Source organism: Galeopterus variegatus, unplaced genomic scaffold (assembly GCF_000696425.1).
Source record: "Galeopterus variegatus unplaced genomic scaffold, G_variegatus-3.0.2 Scaffold20648, whole genome shotgun sequence".
Lineage (NCBI taxonomy): Eukaryota > Metazoa > Chordata > Mammalia > Dermoptera > Cynocephalidae > Galeopterus > Galeopterus variegatus.
Window position 1 is genome coordinate 6089 of NW_007746759.1, and position 4964 is coordinate 11052.

Here is a 4964-nt window from a genome sequence, read left to right on the forward strand (position 1 = left end):
AGGCTCTTTCCAAAAGGAGCAGAAATTCAGGATTGTCCTGGTGAACACTGAGTTTTTGGATGTCTAAGATGAGTGAGATCAGTCAGAATTTTCCTTAAAACAGGGTTCAGAAGTATGTTTCCCAGAACAGCATCATCTGGTTAAAAATGGAAATTTGCGGGCCCCTTCTCAGACCTACAGAACCAAAAACTCTGGGGTTGGGCCCAGTCATCTGTGCTTTATCAGGCCCTCTGGTGATTCTAATGCATGCTATTTTTTGCTTTAAAATATTGGGAAAGCAAGGGATAGAATCTGACCTTCAAATCCAGTGTTTTTCTCACTTCCTTACAGGACCTCGCCTGAGTTTACGTATTGAGCCTGAAGAAGGTAGCCTTGCGGGGGGCACATGGATCACAGTCATTTTTGATGGTAGGTTTGGGTTTTACTAAGTGCATGACCCACAATTTATTTATTGACCCACAATCCTAAAGAATGTGCATCTTCTGTTTTCTTTGTTGTCTAAGGACAGGTGTAAGAGAGAGACTGAAGGGGGATGGACAGACTGACCAACTTCTGTCTTTCCAGATGTTCACTTGCTAATGTCAGAAGCAAAGCACATCACACTACTGCATGTCTGTGTCCACTGTCTTATCCCAACCTGTGGGATGGGACTCTAGGAAGCCTACAGGAGATGATATGGGGTGCATAGCATAGTACTTGGCAACGTGTACCCAAGAATTTTGGTTGTCTTCCTGATAGATAATTCTATACTTGAGAACTTCTAAACCATGGCTTAGCATACCTATCTCTATCTAGTACAATAGAGAGTAACTCTGATGGTTGAAAAAAATTCTTTCTTGGATTTAAGTGCATCTGAAAAGAGAAAATTGTATTATAAACTCATAAGTGAGAAAACTCCTTTATACAGCAGCTATGAGGAAATAAGTGTTAATTTAATCCTTAGGCAAACTCAGCATCTTACATTGCCCTCATGTGGCCACATTTTATATTACCCTATGTGGATTACAACCCTGCTTAGCCTGATTTCCCTTTTCCCTTGTGTTTAGGTTTGGAGTCAGATGTCCTTTATCCCACCAATGGGTCTCAGCTGGAGATACATCTGGTGAACGTGATGGTGCCTGCACTGCCTAGTGTCCCCTGTGATGTCTCTCCTGTCTTCTTGGATTTGCCTGTGGTGACGTGCCGGACCAGGTATATCTGTCCCAATAGGAAGACCAGACAGAATGAGTGAATTTTGCTTACATCAGTAGCTTTTGGTGATGTATTAGAGCAACTCCTGCTGTGACTGCAATTACTTGCTATAGTTTTTGAAAATGTCTCATGCAAATATACTTAAAAGTCCCTATCAGGACTCTGTTGCTTAAGGAAGAATGAGCATATGGGAAAGAAATTTGAGGTATTTATAAGTAGGGGCTGGATTGTGTTTCAATTTATTTTTTAACAACAGCCCTATGGCTATTATTCTCTCTTATTTGTTCATTTCTTTAATCACTTATTTTGATCAGTGGGGCACATGGATATTTATTTTATTTTATTTTTATTTTTTGTTGTATTTTTGGTGGCTGGCTGGTATGGGGATCCAAACCCTTGATCTTGGTGTTATAACACCATACTCTAAACAAACAGTCCTATGCCTATTAAGATTTCAATAAATGGTGCTGTTTTTCAGTCTAATGTACTCATTATTTGAAATAGGCATTAATTGTAAAGATGGTGCATAAACTCAAAGCTGGTTAGAAAAGAAGCTTACCTTAGGATCAATTTGTTTGCTGAGTTTGGCATTATCTTTATTTAAAAAAAATTTGTATAGGATTTCAGGTAACTTATTGTTTGACTCAAGTTTTTGTTGGTCTATGAAGTTTACACTAGTTCGTTCTTTTTCTACTCATGTCTTACTGATGCTGCATGAAAGGGGATCATTGGTTAAGAGATAAAACCATTGACATTTCCTTTCATTTTCTGTTCCCTCTTTCATGAAGACTCCCCTTCTTTCATTTTTGCCTATTTCAGTCCACCAACCATACTACGAATGCCACCTCTTCCTTGAACACACAACTGAGTGTAACCTTTCCCTTCTTTGAAACAGGAAGAAGGAACACCTTTCAGTAATCCATCCACAGGGGGGTGTGCACACACACTTTTCTGTGCAGTTCATCATCCTGAAGCAAAGACCTTTTGTAATTTACACAAAGGCACAGCATGTATAGTCTCAGTGACCCTGTTTCCTCAGCCCCGTGTTTCTCATGACACTTATGTTAGTCGCCTGCTCGTTAGGGTCATCCTCACAGAATTAAGTGCTTCAAGGGCAGGAGTTGTGTTTAATCTCATCACTGTAGTCCTTATGGTACATTGCCCAGTACCTTACAAGTAGAAGATGCTCAATAGGTGTCTGATGAACTGAACTTCCTTATAGCACTACTATTGGCTTAAAAACTGAGTTATATGTTTTCCTTGAGCTTTATGGCATATTTGGGCATAGAATTTCTGCAAGGACTTGCCATGAAATAAGTCAAAGCTCTGAAGATTTATATCTTCTCTCCCCTCATTCCCAACATACTAATGATTTTAGGATGCACCATTTAAGTCATTTTTTTGAGAAAAAAAAACTACCCTCTTAAATATACTCATTGACTGGGGGATAAATATCAAATTCAATTAACATTTTAGTGTGAAAAATTGTATAGTTTGTCATCTATGAAATGCCATCATACTTATTATCATAAAAAGACATAACTACTTTCTTCAAAACAGCCATTGTGGCTTCAAAATTTAGCACTGCTCAATTAAAATATGTGAGCACAAATATAATTAAAAATTTTCTAGTAGCCACATTAAAAAGCCAAAAGAAACAATTGAAATTAATTTTAATTATATATTTTATTTAACCCAATATATCAAAAGTATTATCATTTCAATATGTAATCTATACAAATTATTAATGAGATGCTTTATAGCCTTTTCTTGCATACCAAGTTTTCAAAATCCAGTGTGTTTTTTACATTTATAGTGTATCTTAATTGGGACTACCCACATTTCAAATGTTCAATAAGCACATAAGGCTAGTGGCTAACACAATGAACACTACAGATTTAAATATTTAAGGTCATACTAAAGATTTTGTTGGGAAGGTTTGGAGAGGAGGCACTTCCTGAATCTAGCTTTTTTCTTATTCACCATATTTCTCCTCTTACAAAAGTCAACATGGATGTCAGCCTCAAAATGGCAACGAAGCCACTGTGGTTTTCATGAAAAGAGGAGAGGAGGTCCAAGACTCTCTCTGTCTTGATGGCTATGTGAGATGTTTATGGGCTGTTTGGATGATTATGAAGTCACGAATGTTTTTGGTTAACAAGTAAGATCAATTCCTTTTACTAGAAAAAACCTAGGATTTGAGCTTCACTTTGCTCTTAACCTTTGGTGTTCATACACAAAAGTCTCTTTTTTTTTTCTTTTTTTTGAAGTTTACAAAATTTTATGTGCTTTTAAGTCCAAGTTCATTGTACTAAAACAATTGTATTTTATTTCACATACACTTTTTTTAATCACAGTTGCTAAAAAGTAGGTAATTTTTACTAACTTTAACTAAATTTCATTCTATTATTCAGAATCATCTTAGTTGCTTACACATCAAATCAAGCTTTCTTTTTTTTTTTTTAAAGTCTCTTAATCTATCTGGAATTGTCATTTTGTAAGATGGAAACTAGGAATAGATTATCTATCAAAGTCCCTTCCAGTTCTTAAAGTCTTATGAGCATATGATTCTGAGAAGCAGGACAGTTTTTGTTTTTTTTAACTTCCAGAGATTTTCAACAACAGCAAAGAATCATAACTTCTTTTGCTGAAGGATCCAGTCTTTAAAGACTAGTAATTGTGAGTGGACCTAGGAGGTGAAAAGGGAAATACAGGAATATGGGTCAGCTCTGTTTCACAAGTGCAGGGAGGACATTTGAAGTGGTCAAGTGGGCTGCTAGCTCTGGGAATTCATGTTTTTTGACTTATAAGGATTTCCTCTTTCTGCCCTTAGATCTCTGCTGTCTGAAGCACACGAGGGTCTGTACTCCCTGGAATTACACTCTGGGGGACAGGTGGTAGGCAGCCCAAGTCCAGGACCACGAGACAACTGTACTTTCAAGGTTGGAAGAATGTGTGTTTGCCTTGTTTGAGGGTGTGTTTATGTTATTGCCTTGTTTGAGGGTGTGTTTATGTTATTGACAAGCAAATCATCCAGAGAGTCTGCTTTGACAGAGTAAGAAGGCAGGTGGATGGTAGCAATGGGGTTTCTTAGACTACACTAATGAAATATGAATATTGAACACGTGTACGTCAGGCTCTAGCTAAGTGCTTTATGTACATTGTCAAACTTAATGTTTGTGACAATTTTATGGGATAGTTATTTATCTTGATTTTACAGATGAGCAATCTGAGGTTCAGGTAGATTAAATAACTGGTGTGTGCCATCCAGGTGGTAAATAGCAGAAACAGGATTTAAACCTGCAGGACTAAATTCTCACCTAAACTGAAGCCCATAGAGGAGCCACAGAGATTACCTTCGTGGATCAGTGTTTCACTTTACAGCTGAGATCATGCTGAATTTCAGGACGGTGAAGGGATGCAGGGACCCAAGTTCCCTGGTGAAGGGACCCAACTTCTACCTCTCCCTCTGCTTATGGTAGATTTCTGCTACTCTTTCCAGTACTAGACTGAAAGGACATTTGCTGGTGGAATTCTCCTTCATGCTCAGATAGATCAAACAGGAAGCAGAGAGAGAGAGAGAAAGACTGAGTTTATGAGGCCAATGCCTGACTTACCTTAGAGCCTCATACCTACACTGTGGCTTAATTTTATGTTTAGCTCAGACTACTGTCCAAATACCAAAATGATCTGTGAAATGTTATGTCCAATACTTTTCACAAAAGACAGAGATTTGGCAGTGCGCCTATTGCCATGGTAGTACTTCACACAGG

General features: G+C 37.8%; 1 long non-coding RNA gene across 1 annotated transcript; it reads left to right on the forward strand.

The window, feature by feature from the left end:
• Positions 1-328: 328 nt before the first annotated feature.
• LOC103583215 lies at positions 329-4108 on the forward strand. The gene is made up of 3 exons (XR_549836.1): positions 329-408; positions 1047-1191; positions 4025-4108. It is a non-coding gene; the product is annotated as an uncharacterized LOC103583215 (long non-coding RNA).
• Positions 4109-4964: the final 856 nt, after the last annotated feature.